At 42.0% G+C, this 25282-nt stretch overlaps 1 protein-coding gene across 3 annotated transcripts in view; it reads right to left on the bottom strand.

The window, feature by feature from the left end:
• POLA1 (DNA polymerase alpha 1, catalytic subunit) overlaps positions 1-25282 on the bottom strand; it is a 198450-nt gene that overhangs the window by 130727 nt on the left and 42441 nt on the right. The window lies entirely within an intron of this gene.

Here is a 25282-nt window from a genome sequence, read left to right as displayed (position 1 = left end):
TCTCCATCTCCAACACAGATCAGCATACTAGAGAGGGGCAGAAGAGTTTATCTATCATCTGAAGCCAAGACACCACCGCAGCGCAGTAACGACCAAGGAAAATTAACACGAAGAAGAAAGCGTAGCTGCAGCACCAAGGATTGGTGAAGTTTGCAGAGCCACGTGAAAGGTTGGGCAAGCATTTAAGTGCCTGGTCTGTTTTGCGCTTGGTCCTGTTCCAGGTGACCTTTTACATGTATCCAGGATGGCTTGTTCAAACACGGTCCAGGTTTGTTTACTCTGTGCCGCAGCTGCATCAGTGTGGTTAAACCCTCCTGGTTAACCAATTAGAGCAAAAGCAGCTCTGTGGGCTGGATGTGAAAGTTGTGCTTTCACTGCACTCTTTAACTACATCACCTCCAACTACATTCTTCACTTCTCCACTTCCAAGACTCAACTCCCTGCCTCGTATACTCTAGGCTCACCGCTACAAAATCCCATTCCCAGTCCCTCCTTACCCTAATTCCCATGCTTCCCTAATTTATCTTCCCACCCTTTCCCAGTTTCCTGTACTTTCTCTCAATTCTCACATTCCACTCTAGGTCTGATCTCATTCTTCCTTTCCACGAAACCCTTCTTTTCTCACCCCTCCTCCAACACCTGCTCCATTCCTTCAGGCACATGGCCACATTCCCACTCTTTTCCCCCTTTCCTGTCCTGCCAGCATCCAGGTGCTCTGGCACGTGGTTCCAGGCTCCACTTGTTTAGTCCCTGCTCCCTGGTTTCAGTCCTTACCCTCCCCTCTCAGCGTAAACCTCAGTGGTTTTTCAGCTAGTCCTGCTACTGGCATACGTTCAACTTCTTAAAGAGGATGACTCTGAAGCACGTGTTATAGCAAAGACAAATCAGAGGCTGTTAGGTCATTCTGCACAGTTTGGTACTCCAGCTTTAAAGATAGTCAGGCAATGCACCATTTTAACAGATTATATTAAATTTAACAACCCAGTTAAATTTTAGTTGTTTTTTTCATACGTTAAATTGCAACACTCCTTGGCCATATTTGCCAAAAAGACAATTGCAACTAGTCATCGGGAAGTCTGTGACAGGGAGCTAAACAGTAGGAATTAGCAGGGATGAGGAAAGAAAAAGGATAGAGAAGCAACAGGATAGAGCTAGTTCTGTGAAATCCCACAAGCTCCATGAAGTCGGCAAGCCTAAAACGAGTCCAAGAGTCTTGTCCATCTCTATTCCACTGCTGCCAGAAAATGACTCAGAGAAAGGCAATGCACCCATCTCCGCTTAACAGGGCACAAGCAGGTTGACAACACTGCCATTCCTTCAATATTAATATCAAGCATCTTTAATATTGCTGAAGTTTTAAACAATCACAGCGATCAAACCTAGAGAGTATGATGCTCCACTGTGCTTCTTCCAGTTTGTTTTAGAATTATGCACCACAGAATTACATGCTGAATGCAATTCACCCTGGCATTCTTATTTTTGTTGTCCCTGGCTTTATAAACGTAAATGTTTTCTTCCAACATAGCTTGCGTTCATACATATTTTCTGGCCACTTTCTTCAAAGAAGAAATTTCTGCACGTAAGGATGGAGTCACTCTCCCGAAGTACAAAGGCGTGGACCTAAGCAAACCTAACATACCATACGCTTCAAGGAGCCTAAGGAAAGGTTAGGCTCCAAACCACAGTATCAGCCTGGCACAGCTGACTCACAACGAACGCCCTTACCAGGGTTATTCCCCAAGCACATACGGATGCCTATGAATTTATCTTCTCCAAGCCAAGCCCAAAACATCCAGTTGCTTTAAAGACCATCCACTGATGCTGCAAACTCGGTACGTGGACAACGTGATGCCTGAACTCTGCTTACAAGTCCCAACTTGCAGAACGCTGTGCTGGCCTCAACCTTCCACCTAGACACAGAGCAGAGAACTGAAGAACAGGAGAACGGTGGGTCTGAGCGGCAGATTCTGTCCGTGCCATACGTGCTCGGGTCCATCTGATTCCATTTTAACCAAAAGCTTTAAAAGGGTATTCCGCTCACCCATTTCTAACAAGTGATTCGGATGGCACTGCCCCACCACCTTTACACAGGGTTTGGAAATTTTTCTGGAGACATGTGTCACTGCTACATGACACCGAATTTCACATGCAGTCATTAAAATTCTAGCTTATTCACCCCCCCACATCCCTCTTCTCTCACTTATTAGATAACTCCTACGGAGGAAGGTTTTATCTTTCCCTTAGTACTCCAAAGGGGAAACGGGAGTCACTGAAGCACAATTAAACGCACTGGACAGACAAGAGAAGAGTTTGTGTCAGAGAAAAGAAGGCCTAACATTTGTTACCCTCAATAATTTCTGGCATTTTCTCCTTCGTCCTTTAAAAAAAAAAAAAAAAAAAGCTATCTATAAATAGTTAGAAAGATAGCATTTTTTAAAATAGAATTATCCCCCACTAAAAAAGGTTTGGCTGCGCAAAGACCATTTCTCAATTGTCTCCGAGGACAGCGGAGGATGTGGGTAATTACAAGAGGGTCACAGGCAAGTTAGCTTCATCGAGTGACTGGCATATGTTAGTGCTACCCGGTCTGACAGAAGATCACCTGTAAGTGCCAACAGCTACATAACAGAAGGTTATAAAGGCTTGCTAAAATTCATTAATAAGGCAGTCGGTAGTTATCTGATTTCACAGCAACACCTGCATATTTATCTTCTCATTACCAACTGGATGATGGAATTTTTTTCAAGCACATTTAAAAAATCTGCCAACTTCAAGTATAAAAAAAATAAACTTTGTGGTTAATTTTTCCCTTAACAAAGTACAGCTGTTGAGAATAATTGTTCAAGATCTTACCCTGTAATGTCAACTGCAGCAGAACAAAGAGTATTTAATTAGCAAATCTATCCAGTAATTCAACACCTATTATATAAAATGCCTTCGTGATTTTATTCAGGATAATTTGCTAAGAGGGTTATTACTGACATTCAGATGAAATTTAAAATTCCTACGCAAGTCGAGTCATAATAGCAGTAATGATCCCCCCAATCAGGAGATACTGTGTCACACAAGGTTCTTTTGCAATGCAGCAGCCGATTTCCTGACTTCTTAATTCCTGGGCTCAGCTCAGTGAGAGCCCTTCACGCCAATATTTCAGTCAGCAATACATCCTTAATGGGACTCTATTAAAATACCTAGAATAAAAATGACTTTTTTTTTTTTTTGTTAAGAAGAATGACAGCACTGCTATCATATCAATCACGAGCAGTTTCTCAGAAGCGCGCGGCAAAGGGAGGGAGGGAGGTTTATGGTGAGGCTGGGAAGACAGAAGAAAGAAGGAAGAGAATAGGAAAATTGTTACTCGTTAGTTTCCTTTTGCAAATAATATTGCGCCGCTCATGAGAGCTGGATTGTCTCCTATTGCAGGCAATCCAAGTAGGAAGAATTAATTGCCTGGCAACCCATCTGTACAGCCATGCCCCTTCCCCCCAGCAAACATATACTTCTGAAAACCTGTGAACTTCCCCGCACAGCCAACATCTGTGAAATTCCATTTTAACTTTCTCCTTGTAAAAGCGAGGCCAGCAACACGCCCGTGCCCTCGCCCGTGAAAAGTGAGTTGACAGAAACGGAAAGACTGCAGTTGCAGACAATAAACCAAAATGCAAAATCCTGTCCTAATTTGACTCCAACTCGCTGATTACTTAATTAAATGAGAACATGATTTAAGAAAGGGAATGATTAAAAAAAACACAAATATACAAGGAACGGCTTTTCCATTGCATCAAGCAGTTTTCAACACACCTTACTTAAAAGCCACTAAAGAGCATCTCCCGACAAGAGGATGCTTACGTGAGAACAAGATTTCTAGCTGAGCTACAACAGAACAGGGCACAAAACTAACGTGCAGTGCAATGCAGAGATTTCTCCTGGAGACGTACAAATTCTCTGTAGACTCCCAGGGCCACAGGCATAAGGAAACAGAAAGGTTTCTTCACGAAGACATGATCAGGCTGAAAAGACTGACCAGAATGATTACAAAAATGCTGTACCACAGATGCATAGCAAGAAATATCATTTATGCTCTTGCTTTGCACAAGGAAAAAAACTAACGTTCGTATGGCATTGACAAAAAATGCATTTTTGAAGACTATTCTGTAGTCACCTCGTGTAGACCTGAGATTTTGTTTCCAGCCCAGGTGTTTATTTGTGTAATTACACAGCAATACTTCTGGTACCAGCTTTAACCATTGATATTAGCCAGCCCTTCCCACGATACGGAGGAATGAACAGACTGTGCTCCAGTACGCATTGCCCCTAACTTGGCTACATAAGCGTTTCTGCACCCCTGTATTTTTACAACCCATTCATTAGCTTTGTTACTACGCTATGATAAGTAGCCTCTACACTATTGCTGCAGAATATTGCAAGACGACTTTTTTTAAGGAGGATTTTCAAAAAAAGGTTGCTATCACAGGACAAAAAGGTACATATGTCATAAGAAAAAGTGAAACAAAGATGGAAACCTTGCTTGCCACAGAGAATGAAGCATCCCAGTGCCGTGCTTTCATTAGACAACAGACTCGATTTGGTGGGGTTGGAGTGACCCGATCCAAATAGCTGGTAAATACATTTCTTTCAAAGAACTTCAATTGAGCATTTGCTTTACTTGGACAATGCATTCAAGGTTTTATTTCCCCAAAACGTTGTCTTAGATAAGCTCAAAAGCATCAGAAATACACCACCCCAAGCATCCAAAATTTTTCCTCCCATGTTGTTTTTTTTTCAGCAACACTGAAACTACCTGTCCATACTCCACCAGCAAAGTTGACAGGCAACACCATGACCTTGCTGGATAATATATACAAACCCAAGACTGGATGGGGGCACCAAAACCAAAGGGAGAATGACTCCAAGGCATGAAGCAATGTACACAAAGATCAGTGACACGTTTACATGACAGCAAAAGGTAGGATCTTCTGCCTCACAAACAACAGAGCATGCACAAAGAGGCAGCATTAGAAACACTCTGAACACAACAAAAATCATGTGCATATTTGTCACATTTTGACAAGGAACGCAAAGATGACAGTAAAACACTGAAGAGGATGATATGAATCAAATTACAACTCAAAGACAATGTTCCCTTGATGCCAGAAACAATTATGTACCTTTAAAATTCTACAATACCTCCACTTCAGGTATTTGTGGTAAGCTTTAATGAAGAAAACAAGAAAAACAGAATTAATTTTTTATGAAGTTACACCCTTATTGGGCATTCTGCACAATGTATTACAAATTATACTATACCAAAGTGAAATTTGGCCAATTTAAAAGTGAAATTTGACCAGTTTAAAGAACTGGTTTGGTGCTAGGATAGAAGAAAAACAATGACACATACTCCTACAGCTAAGAAAAAAGAAAAAAAAAAAAAAAAGAAAAAACACTAAACAAGAAGTCCACACCCAAAAGATTCTTTGTTAGAAATTCAATTAAAAACTTGGAAATGGAAAAACTGAGTGCTCAATGACAAAGCTGAATACTTGACTGGATAGAAGCCAACTGGCCCAGCTCCTAGCCCAGTTCTGGGTTCTCAAAGTAATAAGAATGTGAGTGGCTAACAAGCTGCAAAAGGCACCTGTACAGCACGGGCATTTTGTAACTCTCAGGTCCACAACGACTGTGGCCAAGAAACCATGCAACAGAAGCACGGGCAGTTAACTGAGAAGCACGGGGTCTCACAGCCCACCCACTCATTATTTTCTTTCTGTCCAACTCATTCAAAACTGACCACCTAACATGAATAAAGAGGCAGCGAAGTTCTTCCCCCCCCCATTTCAGTCTACGAAAATAAAAACAAGATTTGTAACACCTAGGGCCCCTTGAAGAACATGGTACTCAAACCAATTTTAGCTCATTAACTCTTCTGAATAATTTTTTATTTAAATCCATTAAATACATCTATGCTTGATGAACATTTTGTACTTAGCTAGAAGATGCAAGGAAACCTTTTGTGCATTTCAAGTACATTGCACCTACCTCAAAAGCTAAGTTTATCAAAACCACAAGTAAAAGCACTTCTAGTAAACAAGAATATGACAAGCCTCATTTACCATTTCCTAATAAAACCAAAACATGTGTTAAGCTATTCAATATTTAAATGAATACACACAAGTATAACCTCCTTGGGAGTAAAAAAAAGCAGCACGTGTTTTAGCGAAATGAAGTCTGTTTAAACATTTGTTCATTTTACTTCATTACCTAAACTTAACTGGTTTAACATAATTTAGTAACTGAGAATCGGCCTTTCTCCAGAAAAACATGCAAACAACAAATGACAAGAAGAGTAAACAATTAAAATGAATTCCTTACAAAAGCAGTGTAGTCTGTTTGGTCAGACAAGTTAGAATCCAGTCAGGTTTACACCTGAGCAGAGACTTTCCTGTAAGTAACAGCAAATTCTATTTCTGAATATGAAAGACAACCCTCCACAACAGATTTACGGTAATTTTACAGACCGCCCTGCAAATATATAGGCATGTTTCCCTCAACCTTGAGCTGACAGGAATGTAAGCTCTTTAAGTCCATACCCATTTCCCAGATAAGCTACTCTCATAGGCATACATCTATCCTTTTCCTACAGAAAGGCTCAAGGAGTAGATTCCTGTCTTCAGTATTGGAAGAAAATACTTTTTCAAAGAGAAATAAGGCTAATACTCAACAACCTCAAATTATTATTAGTCTGCAAGATTTAGTGAAGAAACTCAGAAGACAGGAATATTTTAATTTTTGAGTAGTAGATAAATTCAGTGCCATATCCAAAATGATGACAAATTCCTTGAGAGTCCAATGGGAGTTACAACTCTAGAAGGCCCTCTGCCCTCACTTTCAACTCCTTAAAGAACATTTCATTACGAAAAGAAAGGTCAGTTTTAAGAAGGATCCCTTAAGGATACAAGGGAGCGTGGACTGGCAGGACATCAATCTACTAAACATCAACTTTGCTACAGTTGTACTGGTTTGTGTACTTCCAGTAAGAACCACAACAAACCAATTCCCACCTGATGAGTACTCTTAAAAGAAAAAGGGCTTCTACTAAAAAATACTAAAAAAAAAAAAAAAAAAAATTTACTTTAAGAATCACAGGCACTTTTGCAATAAGTATACTGAATAGAGCAACCTCTGTATAAACACAGGTATATTTCACTGAAAACAATCCTGAAATTGTATTGCAGTGAGAGGACACGCTAGTGCTGGTAATGAACACTGCGTATGAATGTCATGTACATCATAAAATCCTTGAAAGTTGTTTCAACAGCTTTAAAACCAAGCTGTTCTTTCATCAGGACTAAGTGGTCGTCTATCAAAACAACATCTATTTCGATTTAGAGATGGTTTTTAGCCTCTAATTAGCCTCCAAAGAAAGTTCTCTTACCTAATTTCTTAAATGTCAGGCAAGATTTTCATAAAGCATAAATTTTGCTTCATTAAATTAGATATATTTAGACAACATATGACGGTTGTTTATAGAAAATTAAACAATGCTCATTCATCCTTCACGGTTCATCCTTCACCACTGGTGCTGCCAGCAGAGTTTGGGTTTTTACGATCGCACAACCCTTGCTGAGGGATCAAGGGTTGCTCAGACAGTGTGGGATTTATCTGACTACACGGGGCAAAATGATCTTTGCCAACAGGCTGCCCGACCTGGTAAGGAGAGCTTTGAACTAGGACTGATGGGGACAGAAGCACATCACCAACTATCAAGATGGGAAAAAAAGGCTGGGGCATGAACTGAATAGGAAGGAATATGAATAGGAAGGAATAGGCTACTGAGGACCGAAGAAAGGAAGTGTCACTGCTAGCCTCAAGGTGGGCAAGACGACGACCTCCAGAGGTCCCCTCCAACCTCAGCCAGTCCTTGAAGGCTTATCCTGGGAAGCACAGGCTGCTCAGCCTCACCACAGCCTGGTGCTCACTGGCAGCTGGCTGAGCTGCTGTGCTCGAAAAGCTGGAGCCCACAGCAGCACGTCCATCTGGAGGCCAGCTGCAGGTGGCCATGTGGGGCTGGATGCCAGCCCGGGGCTGTGAGCTGCCCGTGGTGGTGAGCGGGCGATGGGGCAGGGCGTGCCCTCAGCAAGTCTGCGGGCAGCGCAGAACCAGGAGGTGAGCCAGGTGGCTGTGCTGCCGCTCAGTGGAGCCTCAGTGGCCTGGAGATGGCTTCTGGTCTACAGGAATCTCATCAAGTCCAACAAAGCCTCCAAAATACTCACTCCAGATCTGCTACATTATAATCCTCTCTGATTAAGGAAGGAGAAATTCCTGTACATCCAGCGTCCTAACTCCACTGGGATGTTCAGGTTTCCCTGAGCTACTCAAATGTGAAAGGTAGGAGAACAATCTGGGGTACACAGACTGCTACAGCGACCACAATTGTTCTTAATAAGTAAAGTGTATGGCAAAAACAAGCTTTAGGATTGCCCAAACAGGCAAAAAATAATAATAATAATAATAAGTCTACTCCAAGATGAATCTTGCTGCATTAAAGAAGTAACTGAAAAAGCTTTTTGTCATGTAGAAGCATACACGCAAAGTACTGGAGACCGGGAAAAACTGTTGCTTCAAGTAGAGAAACCTTGGTCTTCTGACATGGTGCCATCCTTGCTGGTTACAACAATTAAAGAAATTCAGCGTGCATGAAATAAGCACTGGTAACAAATAGAAATTTTACCAAGGTACCCAGTCAGGAATAAATAAGGTCAGGACACTGCTGAAGTCTCAGAAACTCACAGTCACTTTTGGACTGATTAAAGTAGTGAAAAACCAGGAGTAGGGCAGGTAGCACCTCCAGTGTGTCCAAGGACCAGGCACTGCACTGCTGGGGCTCCTCCAGTCTCTTCAGACTAGCCCCTGTGGCAGCTCTGAACTGCCTTCTTAGGTGGTATCAGAGAAATAAATCCATTTTCCACCCTCGGTGGGACACTTAACCTTTTCTGCTTCAGGCAGGACCTAGTGATTGCTCCAAGGATGTGAAAAGACAACTAGGAACATGCATGGTTAATAACACGAAGTCTCAATCAGATTTCCTATTTGTTCAGTGTGACCTCTGTACAGCACTTGATGAAGCTGACCTGGACACAGACAGAAAGAGCTTCTGAGCGCCTCTGCCAGCCAGCCATACTCATTTCTTTAAAATGAGCTTCCTGAATTCTGTCTGCTCCCCACTCCCCCCCCCCCAAAAAAAAAAACCTGGGGTTCTAGAGGACATAAAAGACCCCCTTGCCCCTGAAAAAGCCATGTTCCTGACATAAAATGTCAGAAATAGTGGGCTACCAGGTGGTTTTAAGGTACATGGCTAATTTCTGTCACACACCAAGATCTTAATGTGGAAGAAAAAAAATCAAAGTAATTTAAAAAGTTTGTTCTTCTACTTTTAAATTTACTACAAAATAAGATTACTAATTAACAATCCTAACTTGCCTGTTAAACGGGGCTTGCTACTGTAAGTCAGCAAGAGGAACTACAGGCTGTGTTGGTTGGGGCAACTTCATCTCCCAGATTTTTCCTATAAGGATATACAGGGGGAAAAAAAAAAAAAAAAAAAAAGAGCCCATGCCAATGGAAACTACTGCCTATCCCCACATCCACAATAGCAAGCATCTTACAAGCACTTAAAGGAGCTATGTATGAACAGCATTTGATGTCACAGGGCTCTCGTAGAAACAGGAACATGCTCGGTGACACCATTTTCTGAGTACGCTAACAGAAAAGCTGAGCTTCAGGCCGATTCCTCAAAGGGCCCATCTTCTTTTCAGTCTTCAAGACTGCCTCAGTTAATGGTCAGCTGGTTGAACAATAAACCTGAAATAGCAGCCCACAGCATTTTTAATACCATTTGTCTATTCAACAGCCTGTCTCACAACAGAGGACACCTGCACTGTTTTTAAAAACAGAACTAAGTTAGAGGCTTATCAAAGCATTTGAATTAATTTTTGAGGACTTTAGACTCATGCAAAGAGACGACAGCATCAGAAGTGACTTTTATGTGTCGGTCTGTTGTTAAGCACTGCAGGTACAGCCCATTTCGGTATTTAGGGATTCCACACTAATAGCAGTACGGCTTTATTGCTGATGAAACCAAGTGGTTAAGATGTCATTATCCGATGCCACAGGATGTGGATTTGTTTGTTAGTAGTACAGAGAATGGAGATATTAAGACTAGGAAAACAAACAAATGTAGTTAACCTTGCAACGTGACCCGCTAGGAACCCAAACCAAAACCTGACTTTCAGCCACCTATCAGATTAAAGTAGCGGGGTGTTACCACTCGTTCAATCCACCCAAAATAATATTGCTCAACAGGAATACATTTCTGCTCTAATGATAGAAAAAAATTAATTACAAACGCAACTAAAGCATACTACCTCCATAAATCCATTACTGTGAGAGAGGCATGCTGATTATTTTTTAAATCCTTAATTTGTCATTTAGACCTACTGTTATCTCATTTGCAAAGAATTCAAAACACATTTGCACAAAACTAGCTTTCTAAAACATTAACAATGTTTATAAATCTCTCTCTTATTTCCCTACAATTTGACAGGATTGATTTTGTGCTACATACTTTAACTCAATCAATCTTTGACTTTGGAAATTTTCATTTAAATTCTTCATCCCACAAATTCAGTTAAAGAAAGAACATCACAACCTAAAGGTTTTGTTTAATCTAAAAACATACCTAACGAGCTTTCCTACTTCTCGTTACTGGAGTTTGAATCATTAATAAAAATCTCAGCTTTCACTCATATGCCAAAGAAGCCTCCTTTCAAAGCTCACTCTTGCTCCTACTTTTCAGTTTCAATAGAAGGCACCAGCACTAATTTACATTATTGTCACAGCAGTCATTCAATATCCTCATTAGAATTATGTCTGAAATGAGACCTGCAGGGCCTTGAGAGAAGTTTTAGTGCCAACATAATAATCTAAGCACAAGCACTGGTCAACAGTGGCTTGATTTCGTCCACTGCTGTTATTGATACAAAACGACTAAAATCCAAACTGCTTTTTAATGCCTTTAGATTACTGGAGGTGGCTAAAACACATTAAAAAAAGAAACATAAGGAATGATCAGGATCCAGTATAGGAATGGAAATCTCTAGGAATTTTCTTGCACTCTAAGACCTGGTTTGAACTTAAAAAAAACAGAACAGTCTTACCATTAAAATAACACAACAACCATAAAACAAGTCTACATACATTTCCTTTAGAGAGCCGAAGAACATCAGGTACTAAAAACATATATAAATATGTATTCTAACTTATTCAAGACGATATTAAATCTGCTTGGAAAAAAAACCTGCTGACCAGCCTCCATGCCAATGAAGAGATATCGCTGCTTTCAGGCATAGGTAACGCTAATTTTAGCGTGACCCAAATAGCTGCAGAATAAGAGATTTTCCCAGGAGATATACACAAATACATGAAATACAACCAGTAAGAGACATTTGTTCCCTTTTATAGGTCATGCTATAGGTAGTGTATCCTTAGGTCTGTTGTGTTTATTAACCTAGACATTTATTTCGACCATATGTACACATCAGCATTTATAGGAAGATGATATTTCAGATTCAAAGTCATGAACCAACCACAATCCGACAGAGGTCAATAAAAATATCCCAAAATGTTACATAGAACAGAATTTATTACACCTTTCTCAAGCTTATGATCATATACACTGGCAGCTACAATCTTAAAGAGAAAAAAGAAAAGAAAAAAAGGCTGAAGTGAACCTTGACAGATCATCTACTAGCCTATTACCACTCCGTTATTCAGATCAGCTACAGTTAACTGTACGTCTGCAATGGCTCACACGTCCCATCCACCTGAACTACTACAATTTTTCTGTTTCACTTTTCCCTTTTCATGAACAGTTGCTCTGCTACAATCTATCACATAAGAAAACCGTCACAAAGCTGAAATACAGCAAATTCAAACTATTTGAATATTTATTTGATTAAAGTATAGAAGATTATTCTTACTCTGATAAAGTATAGAAGATTATCCAGTAGAGGAGAAAGGTAATTAACATCTAATTTCAAAGCTTTTCAAATAAGCCTCCCCAACAACACTGGAAGAGTTCTACACTAAATAAGTTTCTCATTTTCATTCAAAAAGGCACACCTGGCAGACCAACAGTAACAGTACGAAAGAGAAAACAGAAGACAAAGAGGCATTCAAATCAAGCAAAAAAAACATGTTCCCCGCTCTCTTCCACATGTGTTTGCAGTCATATCATCAAGTAATATTTGAATAAATGAGGTACACTCACCCTAAGAGAGAGAGAGAGGTAATTTAACAGGTTAGATAGAGGAGAAAAGATACTTAAATTGCCTGGAAGTCAAGTAATAAAGACAACCCACAAAGCCCGGTAGCATACAGACTTCTAGATTGACTTTTGAGAAGAATTTGCTGACGCCACTGGTGGTTGAATTTCCAAGTTTAAAAACAAAATCTTCAGGTAGGTAGCTTCGTGCATCAGCAGAACCAAATCCCCAGTCTGTGAGGCTGTTTATCGGGGCCTGTCTTAGCCAGGGTCTCTGCTCACAGTGCCATGCAGATGTCCCCAGCACACCTGCAGTTGGGATCTGCAAATTATGTTGCCTATGTTGAGAGATCATCTGCTGTCTGTGCTGTTAAATGTTATTATTAGATGTAGAGCTTAGGGATATGGTTTAGTGGGGACTGCTAGCGTTAGGTCAGAGGTTGGACTCGATGATCTTGAGGTCTCTTCCAACCTAGAAATTCTGTGTCTGTGTGTCTGTGTCTATTTCCCATACCCTTCAAGCATCATTTTCTCCCGAAGCTTTGCACTAGGTTATAGAGCTCACCCTAAGCAACAGCAGAAAAACAATGACCAAGATGACCAAGACTTCTATGGGATTGTGTAAGGATACAAGTTCTCCAAACATCTTGGTAATGAAAAGAAGTGGTGCATACATTAAGAGAAAATATTCAGAAGTTGCTCCTAAGAAAACAAAAGTCCACCTGTGAGAACAGTTAAGAATTCTTCACAACTGGGTAAGCTAACATGGAACGAAAGTCAGTGTGAGGCTCCTGTCAGAGCCGAGCCCGTTAGGAAGGTAATGATCTAGGAGGAAGATTAAAAACAGCCAGATTTTTTTATTGGTCATTTAAAGGATGACATTTCCTAGAAAACACTTCTGATCTCAACAGCAAGCTATAGATGAGGGGCTTATGAGGCAGACAGCTTCCACGCAAATGTCTCCCTCTAGAAAAATGGGGACAGCTCTATCCAAAAGCGTAGCTGTCCCATGAATCCACTTCAGTCGTTGCCAGTGAAGGCCTGAGAGGAGGAGGGTACAACGTTTTAAGATCAGATGTCCCCTGCCCCCCTCCGCCAAAATAACAGACCTATCTTGGAGCAGAAGCAGCTTCAGAAAAATACTCCAATTGCTGCTCCTGCTGGGGAGACAGGAATTTATGATGGGCTACGGGAAGCACCCCACCGGCCTCAACACTGACACACCGACGAGGGCTGCATCATAAAGGCCTTGCACACTGTGAGGGATTGCCAAGCATACCATAAAACCAGAATGCCAAATTACAATCCTAATCTTGCTTCCAAGCCCTGTATTTTCAGCCCTCAGCCTGGATTCCCCCCCCCCCCCCCCAACGCAAAGTATTAGGTGTCAAAAGGTTCGCTGATTGATTCCTGGTCTAAGGCTAATTAAGACATGGCCAAACTGTGTCCATGTCTTACTTAACAACAGCATTCAAGCAAGTTTCAAGCAATCTGATTAAAATTGACTAAAAGTGTCTTCCTTCAGTAATCACTTAGACAGAATGAATTTTACATTAGCAGGATCAAGCACACGTCAGGCCTCAGTGGAAATGAAAAGGGCTTATAGTAATAGGATTTATAAATCCACCACATTAGGTTAATGGCTAGATGATTTACATGGAACTTTTCCCCCTCCTCCTCACCCTTTAACTCAAAAAGAAGAAAGCCAAACCCACAAAAACAAAACCCAAAAAAATCCCAACCCTATATTTGGCACTTTTAGCTACGAGTGCCAAGGCAAAAACAGCCTTTCATGCACTTCTTTTTAATTAGCTGAAAATTAAAAGCCACGAGTGATCCTTCATTAACTCTTTCAGGGCAGAAATAATCAATTAGATTTTTATAAAGCCAGAAGGCTCGAAGACCCTAATGACCTGTTCCAAACAAACACAATGAGCTATCCACACGCGCATAATGAAGCTGTGACGGTTTGAACCAATAAATATGCAACCGATCAAAAATGAGATCCTCATTCCTCCTGAAATTGGCGGTAATGGAGTTCTCCATATGAATATTTTCAATGGCAGCGACGACTCTGAGAGCCCTTGCTCTTTCTCAGGCGGCAATTCAATCCTCCCGCTAGTAGCGGTTACTAATGACACTGGGACATGGATGGCTTCAAGCCAGCGCGCCCTCGTTGCGAGCGCTGGAATGTCCTCCGCCATGTGGGAAACCAGGTGCTTTGTTTTGTTCTTTTGGCAGCTGAGGCTTTCATTTGCTGCAAATTTGCAAGCCAAGTCAGTCAGCTGAGCCCCCGCCGCAGCGGCAGCCACTCGCATCTGCTGCCTCCCCCGGGCGCAGGCAGGGAAGGAGCTCATCCCCAAAGTCCTACCTGCAGCCACCTCTCCCAGAAGGGGAGCCCAGGTCAGGGAGGGAGGGCGAAAGCTCGAGCTAAAGACGCGCCGCCCTTACGTTGACCAAAACGAGTGCAGAGCTGTCAGCTAACAAGGTCAGCGTTTCTCAACTAGCCACCGCTTGGCGTTCTCAGGTCACCGTGCAGCCATTAAGAAATGAATCCAACACCGGGATTAAAGCGACCTGCCAACGCCACGAGCTTAAAAATAGCCGATCAAGCACCCGCCCATTGTCACCAGGCGCAGTTACATTATCTCCACCTCGCTTTCTTCCGTGGCGTTAGCGGGGCAGCAAAGCCCTGCCCTCCCCTGTGGTGGCAGCCCGGGTCAGGCCTGGCCGAGTCGTGCCCCTCCTCAACCACCAAGTCTGTGCTTACATCCACGGGCCTGCCTCTCTCGGGAAATGTATTCTCCCCGTCTGTGGCACCACACATCCGTGCTTTGTCACCAGCCCAGGCCCGGTGGCCCGACAATAGCTGGGAGAAGCTGGTCGGCTGCCCCGGCCGGCCGGGTGTCGGGTTCACATTCCTTCCTTCCCCACAGACACTTGTCCGGTGTCACACAAAGGAGGGCCCAACAAACCTGATCCAGGGCCATTAGATTCAGACAGCAAGGCACCACACAATGACCTTTACGAGAACGATATTAACAGGTGGCTGGTGTCTAATACAAATAATTATATTACACTTCGGCAGCGTGGACCAAAGTGGAAACACATTGTCTGGTCATCAGCAATTGAAGTAACGCTACCAGGACACCCTTTTAATGCTAGGAGCTCTTTTTCCTCCTTAACTCCAAAAAAAACCAACACCCTCCTTGATGGAGCACGGACAACGAGCTCCTGCCTCTACCACAAGGCACCTCACCTGAAAAATTCACGTGGGAATCTGACACTTCCACCCCAAGCTTGGAGAATGCTGCTCCCCTTTGGAGATCACACAGGGATTCTTTGGGATTAAATGCAAGCCTTGCCTATGAAGCATTACCCCGTCTTTCCCTCTTGAAAACACATACCGACTTCAGTTATAAACAAAGAAATGGATAGCATAGCAGTTCCCAAGCAAAGTTCTTCAAAACCTGGAAGAGAAACCAAACTACACGCGATCAAATTAATTGCCCTTGCTCGCTAATTAGTTTTTCCACCATCAATCATCTCAAGTTAGCTGCGGTTTTCGTCAACCTTTAACCCCGAGACGAGCCACGGCTCTGACAGGACAGACAGCTGTGGCAGCGGCTGCAGCGTTTTGGGACAGGCAGCCATCTCCCACCATGCCGAAGCTGAACTCCACCTGGCCGGGGCGACAAGGGGATGGGATCCGGCGTGCTGCCCGACCCACAGCGCTCACCCCGACCTCCCCCGTGGGGTCTGCGTGGCGGGGTGCGGGCCGGGGGAGCCCGGTTGTCACCCTGCCACATGCCACCAGCGGCGAGCCAGCCTGCGCCGAGAGGGGCCAGGCAGCAGATCGGTTTCCTGTCAGCTGCGAGTCGGCCGACACTTAAGCTGCTCAAAGGCCTCTCATTCTTCCCTTTGGAAAGGGGAGGGCAGGTTCAAGGACACCGCGGCCTGTGAGATTATGTTCTGTACACACAAGCAAGAAGCTAGGAAACGGCAACTCAAAGCAAGAGGGTTTGGTTAGGGAATGGTTAGCGAGGGCCTCAGCCACGCTGTTAGAGGTGCAGAAAGTATAAAATGAGCCCTCGGGCATGTGCTTGCTGCTGAACACAGCCCAGCGAGAGCAGAACAGCTGGGATGTCTTGAGACACCTCCGAACAAAACACACCCCTCCTGGGAGAAAGGCAGCTCCTTGCTCCGGTGCGGCAAGTGGCTCCTCCGGCCAGCAGCACCTGACATGTTGCAAGAAGCTCCCGAAGCTCGCTGACAAACCAGATCTGCTTTGCGTTCCCTTTTGACTTGAGCAAGGGAACCAGGAACTGGCCAGCCACTCCCATTTCAGGCCTCATGAACCAAAAGCCAGTTTGGAGCAGCCAGGTGGGTGCTGCTCAGCCCCAGTGTCCTCCTCCCCTCGCCCTCCCACACCCCTCCCTCTGCCCTCACCTCAAGCAGCCCTCAGGCTGGGGCGAGAGCTGAGCCTCACACAACACCTCTGGGAACTTCTTTCAGGGCTCCCACAATGATTTATAAGCAATACAGACAGGCCAAAAAACAGAGGTGATGACAAGTCTGGAAAGTGACTGGAAACACACAAAGTTACTGCTTTGGAACTGAAGACATCTAACGCTTCAGGGAAAAAAAAAAAAAAAGGGGGGGTGTGGAGATAGGAGGGATAAAGAGCTATTAAGACAACTAAGAATTTGTAGGGAAGGTAAATCAGCAAGAAACAAAATCCGGTTGTCCAACAGCCCTCCAGTCCCCTTATACACGTAAAAGTACTTCAGAACTGCTCCAAATTCTCCCTCTGCCAAAAAAGCACCACCCACCCCCAGAGTCAGTGTCATTTTTTTTTGCCTTTTTTCTCCCCATTGAGGAGATGTGTATTTATTACATATGCTTCTTCTGTAAGCCATTAGCTCTTCATTAATTCCTTTAGTTATTTATTCTTTCTTACTATTCTGAACGCTGAAAACAAAAGCAAAACCACAAAAGAGCTACCTAAAAAAAAAAAAAAAAAAAGTCAAACAATCAGTATCTGGAACATCATATGCTACAGTGACATGGTTAAATTATCCTATAACAATATGCTAATACATACAAGTCAAAGCATCACCTCAAGAATTAATGCCTGACAACAGTATCTTAAGGTAAAAGAAAAGGAAGGATATGGAAGGAGAAAAAAATGAAGTTACAGAATTATAGCAACTTTGTTCTAGATTTTGACTGTAGTAAGGGGGATGATTTATATTTTTAGATAGTCAGCTTGTACATGAAGACATTTTTGAAGGAAATGAGTTGTCCTCAGTGAAACTGAATCTAACTGACACACTGTTTTATCTTGCAGAAATTGTACAGTTTCAAATTAAGTACTGATAATGTAAACGGCAACACAGGCCAACAAAAGACGAGTTTTGTCTGAAGTCGTAACTTCGTTAATACACTGAAGATCGTGTCTTTTACAGGGTGGTGTCCTACTAACTACTATGCTAGAAGTTTTTGATACGCAAACATGTCCACAAAAGCTAGTGACGCACACATAGATCGATTTGAAATATTTTCTGTTCCACGGCTCTTCAAATTAAAGTTGCACGGGTCCACTAGTTATAAAAGCTATTTTGCATCAAGAAATATACCGTCACCCCTTGATCCTGTACCAAAACCTATGCAAGTCACAAATTAAGCCTGAAGTCTACCTATCAGTTCAGAATCACGTGCTAGAAAGATACCAAAACCCCAACACGCTTCTATGCAAGGAATAAAATAAGCAGATGCTCATAAGAAGAATTTTTTAAACAATCACCCAGAACAGTGAAACTAAATGATGTTGAATAAGAAGAGGTGATTCACATTTATGAATACATTAGCAAAAGGGATACTTACCACATCCCCAGAAGAGTCTGAGTTTTGTAAAGATATGAACATTATCTTAAACTACAGACAAGAACAAAGACCCAAAGAGCACACCTTCTCCAAGCCACCCACTTCCTCAGGATTTATCAGAGTGGGACAGCACAGCCCCTAGTGACGGCACTGCTGTCAGCCACCAGCCTCACAGGGTCCCCGTCCTCGCAATTCACCCCTCTTCACAAAGGTACCTCTGCTTGAGCCCAGTTTTACACACCTCCCTGTCCCTGTGCGTGGCATCTGAATCAAAGAGAAAACATCTCCTCCAAAGAAAAAGCTCTAGGTGACTGTCTGCTGCAGATACCTGCACCACTAACGCAACCTCTCTCTCTCCCTACCCCCTCCCTCCTTCCCCAGTACTGTCTCAGCAAGCAACGCTGGCTTCTCAATTTGCTCTCAGCAACCAGCTTTTCTCCATGTTTTTTTTCAAGACCCCATAGCTCTCTGGGCAGCCTGTGCCAGCGCTGTCACACACCCAGCACAGCAGTGCTGCCTGGTGCTCAGAGGGAGCCTCCGGGGCTCCTGTTTGTGCCCTGTGCCTCTGGTCCTGGCACTGGGCACCACTGAAAAGAGCCTGGCTCCACCTTCTTTGCACCATCCCTTCAGGTCTTTATTTTGATGAGACTCACTCTGAGCTTCCTCTCCTCTTGGCTGAACAGTCCCAGCTCTCTCAACTTCTCCTCAAAGGAGGTGATACAGTCTCATCATCATTTTTGTGGCCCCTCTTTTACTAAACAGGCTCTACTTCACACCCGTACCTTCAAGCTGAGCAGCAATGTAACTTTTAGAAGCAAGACGTATGATCTTGATTGAACTCAAATGTTGGGAAATCCACCCAACAGCTGCACAGAGCTGCATCTCTCCGCACCTTCATTCTCATGAAATTAACTAAGAACCCAGCATGACTCACTTAGAATGCCAACTGCAGTGACACTGAATCTGCACCAACGCACACAAGACACTGATCACTTAAGAGGATTTGTGGGACAAAGGAGGAGGAGGTGAGTAACAGATACCAAACTGAACCACGCGCATTGGGGTCAGCAGACATACACAGAATTTTGCTTCTTAGCCCTTCTTACTGCATGATGGTCTTTGCCACAGCAGAAAATCCCTACAACACAAGTGCTTCAAGACTTAGCAGAGCAAAACTGAAGCAGTGTGCAACGTACTGCATGGCAATGGAAAATTGAAATCCAGGACTGAGTCATCCACCCGTGACCCTAAAAACATACATCATATAATCCTATATGGCTCCATTTAAACTCAAAAAGGGGTGTTTTGTATGTTTTTTGATCATTGTTGTATTTGTTATTTATTTATTTATTTATTTATTTTTACCTCCACTAGCCTCAATGGCCAATCTGAGATAGATGCTTGTTTCTCATTGTACCCATAAATTGCATAGAGTCAGACATCCTAAATGTACGTTCCCTAAAGGTTTCAGGGCCCCTACCACTGCTGCCTTAAAAATAATTTATGTTTCAAAGGGAACTCCTAGGGAAAAAAAAAGCATTTTGTTGGCTCAGAGCAGTACTGTCAGGATGGCTCCTAGATTATTCCCTCGAGGTAGACAGACTAAGTAGGAGGCTTTATCATCATTCAGGCAGATGGGTTATTAGACACATGACACCAACAATTTTAGTAGACTTGAACACGCAAACTTGGTTTCGAGGTTGAAATATCAAAATGAATCCACTGCTGAGGAATCCTCTGTTATCAAATAGAGGTGTTTGATAGATACCATCAGAAGAATCACATCTACTGTATAATGATTTAACAAATCCATTCTTATTTTTTATTCCTTACTGAAAAGTAAGTGTGAAAGAACTGAAACAGGCACTTAAGTCCCTCCCGCTCTTTCTCTCTTCACAGGCTTGCACATGAATTAAGCTCCAGTACCCTGTAGCCACCCTTCTGTAACTCCTCACCTGAAGAGTAATGGTTATGAAAAAGTCATGAGAATATCTTTTTCTTTTTTTTGCACTCTTCATCTTTTTGATTCTGAGCAACTACAGTAACTTTCAGAAGAGAACTAGGCGTCATAAAGGTAAATACTGAAGATTGGCAGAAAAAGATCCCTAAGCAGTAAGTTTAATAGCTTAAAATACCCAACACGAAATCCTGTCTTCAGAACCATTCCCATTAAGTTGACCCGCTGCATGCATGGCAGTTTTTACTGTTTTTATTATCTATCTGCATGCTCCAGATTCTATCTTGTAAGCTGATACTACTCCAGAAGTGTGAGATTGCTATAGCTGCAAAGGACAATACCCATTGTAAAGTTCCACAGATGCTTCTAATAAAACATACTAAGCAGTCTACTCTGTAATCACTCTTTTCATTTCAAAGAGTGACATCTTCAAAATTCACACATGAAACATGTCCATCCACAAAGTACACTTCTGAATTTGTTAAATTTATTCTTAGTCTCTGAGAATGTAAGTGAGAGAACGAGAAAATTAAGCAGATTTGGCAGCTAGGCTTTTTCATTCCTGGAAACAGGAATTTACTGGCATGAAATAAATACCTGATTTGCTGTTTGCAGTTCCTGAAAGATGGTCCTAAATAAAGATTTGCACGCTGGCTGTAAAGAAGGACTTAAAATAGTATCAGAACCCAGATCAAGACACTTAGAAATCCGGGGATTCAGCACCTGAACGTCCTCCTGAGGGCATTGTGGAGAGTGGCCAGCAAGGGGTGTGCTTTGACTCTTCTCAGCCATGCTGCCACATACTTCCACGGTTTTCCAATCATAATTTTCCCTTTCTCCAACTCTGGAAAAAAATAGTCATCTTCACTTCTAACTGATTTCTGATATGAGCCCTACCATCTTAAATATAAATTCAGGAATTTAGGAATTAAGCATATATTGCCTAACTTAATAATGCTTTGCATTAACTAGATAATATTCATTCAGTAAAATTATTTCTTCTATCACGCTTGTAGCCCAACATAAGCTGCACCGCAGTACACCACTGACACACAACAGCCTAACTATTTGGGGGTTAAATTCCTGTGGACTCCATAAACTGCCATGACCCAAAACCCCCCATTTTAGCCAAATCATAACTTCTGTTCAAAAAAAGTGTAATGAATGTGTACGCTAGATATTTAATCTGTTCTCGGAAAATGAGAGCTGACCTTCACTCTAGTAGCAACTGGTTTACACTGTCCAGCTATGCACACAAGGGCATTCTGTGTTTGCTTTGATCGCTTGCACATGCCAGAAGTTGATGTCATTGATAGATTATGGCTATTGACACTGCTATCGCTCTCACACAAAAACTTTATTAGCATAATAGAAGGGCTGAAAGTGTGCTACCCCACTTTCTAAAAATCTTCCCCATCTGCTGCTGGGTGACATGCGCAGATCACCTTCCCTTGCCTATTAGCTGGGATACAGCAGGCACTTGAACTCCACGGGAAGACTCAGGCTGCATCTGTCTTGTGAGCAAAACTATTGTTTGTAAGATAATTACTCCAGCATTGTTAACTTGCAGCAATAATCGAGAAGGAAATCACCTAATAAGCCACGTTACATAGTAATCTAACGCATTGTAACAGTAATGACTGCATACCAACTTTGAACCCCCCTTAGTACCAATTAATTTCAAGAGCATTAGCACCAACGGTAAACGAGTATGAAGCAGTTTAACTAATTAAAGCTTACTATGTAACAGACTTCGTTTCAATTATCATTTTTCACATTAGTCATCCGAAACAGTAGTGATATGTACCAGCTGGAAAAGTTAAACATTTAGAGCAGGGGCTGCCTATTCCCACAGCAACAGGTAAACGTAGCGGCTTTTGGAGCTCTGTTATGCACTTTCCTAGGAAAACTGCTAACTAAGCCTTATCAACAGAGACAAACAGCAGATGGCAACAAATGTGCCAAGAGACATTTCATCCTCCAGGAAGAGTTCAACACAAGGCATCAGCAAAAAAGGAGCAGAGCTGGAAGCTTGACTTCCACAGATCTTAGCCAGCTGCTCTCTTCTGTAGGATTTAAAAAAAAAATAAAAATCAAACCTACTCAAGCTGTGATTCTTATCCTACTGTACGAGGTTTCAGATGTAGCCCATCCATGTATCTTTCACAGAAAGTCCAGTACCAGGTGCATCACAGGAAGACAGCAGAAGTCCTTTCCCTTATGAGAAGCTTGCTTTTCAGTAAAGAAGAATTTGTTAAAATCCAATCATCAACTCTCAAGTCTGAGTTAAGGGGAGCCTAACATTTAGTTACTCTTTTATATATACGTGCAGGAAAAGAACTAATTATTATCCAAGCTTCTTTGACTTTTTGCCCGCTACTGGACTCACAGAGTTGGGCTTCCCCTCATATGCCCTGTGTAATGCAGTAATTTCTCTTTACCAATTCTGAGCACTTGGTGTTTTCAGGTGAAAACCCACAGATATCTTCTCCAGATCATTTTACTTCATCCTTACACACTTAACACACTGACTGAACTGAATGCTGGGGTACAAGTCATTTTCATGTTTCTCCCCCAAGTTTTAACCTCAAGGCCTTGCACTAATCAGAGAAGTTGCCAGGATTTTTGGAGAGCTGATCTGTGGAACTACCCATCGACAACCCCGCTGACCCCTTCCTTCCACCCCCACCCCCAAGTAACCACACACCAAAAAGGATGATAAGAGTACTCAGCTGGGAAGAAACAGAAGGCAAGAAATGGGAAAACAGAATTAAAAAAAAAAAGGAAATCAATTACTTGCTGTCTCAAAAAATCTATTTGCAGGTTACGTTACTCTTGTCCAAACACTTGACAGTACAGCTGAATTAACATTTAAGCACTCATGCCCATTGTGTTTAAATGGTAGTTAAAAGCAAAACACGTAAAGGAATTCTCTCCCACTATGGCTATACATACAGGTTTAGGTTTTCCCAGCCTCCCATCTCCCCTTTTATTCACTGTTACAGCTCAAAACCCCAAAGAGCAGAACACAGTGGATAGCTGAAGTCCTAAAACAACTATTGGCGAGGACACAAATATTCACAATTAAAGAGAAAAAAGTACCTCCATGTTCTGTAAAGACTGGATTAATTGGTTAAGCATAAAAAAACACAACTTTTTGTTTAAAAAAACTTCAAAATCCAGACCCCATGTAAGATGCCTACTTCCAACACTTTGTCAGAAGAACTTAGTGGAAAAAGTAGTATCACGGCATAAAATTGAAAAGAAAAGAAAAGCTTATCAAGAAGCCAGATCAGATCTGTGATGGTCTATGTACAACACAAACTATTAATAAACTGTTAACCCCAGTTCTTCTCAGCGAGAGGAGCAGACAGTCACAAAACAGGCTTTCCTTAGGTTAAGGTGGAAAAGGCCAGGGACAAATCCTATGTCAGTACTGATACTTGATAATTGTGCTAATCTACTACCATGCATGCTTCACATGCTCTTTGCAGCAAAAGAAGTTGCTTGGCTTAGCAGAGAGGCTCTCCCCTATTATGCAGACCAGCTGAGCTTAAAACTATGCAGTACTGTATGGAATAACAGAAGGATCCTTTCTGGAGCAGTCAGATAAATGCCACTTCATACTGCTGTACCATATCCAGATCTCCTCTGACAGATATATTACTTTTTTTTTTTTTCCATTAGGGGGGAAAAAAATTAAAGCAAAATCCCTTTGGGGAAGGAAATAGCTGACATTTAATAAGCTAATATAATAAACACTGGACAACAACAAACATTTATTCCTACGGTGAAAATTAATGAAAAGGAAACTGGGACAGCTGCACAGTCCAAAATTGGCACTGATTTTCAGAGAAGGAATAGGATCCCTGAAACTATTACTAGATGGCTCAGGAATCCCTGGCAAAAAATCAAACAGTTTCTTAAAAAAAAATTGCTGTAATTTAACACAGTATTTATGACAGAGCAAAGTGACACAAGCTCACACTGCAGGCTGAAAACTGAGAGACACAAACACAAGCCACAATTTATTAATCTTCCCTTGGTCAGCATGTCAGAAACACATCTTACTGAAAAAAAAACCAACAACAACAAAAAACCCAAACTAGATTACTTGCTTATATATGAAAGATGAGAGACCCCCAATTACTTTCTTCAAATAATTGAAAAATAAAAGTTCAAGATCCACCAGCAAAGTAACAGATAGCAAAAGGTCTGGACCAGAGGAGGGGTAGGAAAAATAAAGGGTTTTTATTTGAATGGAAGAAAAAAATGCATTTGCTTGTAAAATCCAACAAGATTAGAACTGAAGAAGCCTAAAAGCAACCAGAATCTTTACGAAAGCCATTAGGTCACTATAAAAGTGCAAGTAGCCCCTAACCGTAAAAAGAATCACATTCATTAAAGAATGACACAGAAGGAAGTAAAAGGAAAGAATTTGCCCCCTCCCCACCAAGTGATCAGTTCCCAGTTCCAATTATGCCAGCTGAAGAGTCAGAGAGATGTAGAAATTGTAGCCTACTCCAAAAGGGTAAGGTCTCAAGGAACATTGGCCCACTTTGACAAAGAGAATGCAAGTTCAGAGGAAAATTTATTGTGTTACAGCTTTTCCCTATTTTTTTTTTTAGGATCAGTGAGAATTTTCCCACTGTAGGAGTACCAAAACTAATTCAATTTGTATGTATATATGTGTCAGCATAATACACTTTTGGCAAGTGGCAGCTTTTATACTCTTCCATCCTTGGTTCAGCAAGACATTTTTATTCCTAGATGAAGCATTTCAGCCCCTTAAAGTCAGAAGCATCGTTCCATGATTTACATAAAAGCATTCCCACTGAACTCAGCAGCAACTGAGAGATACAGTAAATGGGTTCCAGATAACATTTAAATAGCTGTACTAATTACACCACACAGGAACATGATCCCATAACTCAAATCCCCAGAATAACCATCTAGAACATTAAAGGGAAAAGAGAAGAAAAGTCAGTACGCAAAGGAATTTAATAAATAAATAAAACATTCAGCATAAAGGAGGTAATCTCAACTAATTAGATGCCATAATGATCTTCTCACAATCTGTTAGAGGTGAGTAGTAGTTAATAACTTCACAGATTTCCTTC

The sequence above is a fragment of the Netta rufina genome (genome assembly GCF_964035555.1).
Source record: "Netta rufina genome assembly, chromosome: 1".
Lineage (NCBI taxonomy): Eukaryota > Metazoa > Chordata > Aves > Anseriformes > Anatidae > Netta > Netta rufina.
Note: the sequence above shows the minus strand (reverse complement) of the source record. Positions and strands in the feature narration are given on the sequence as shown.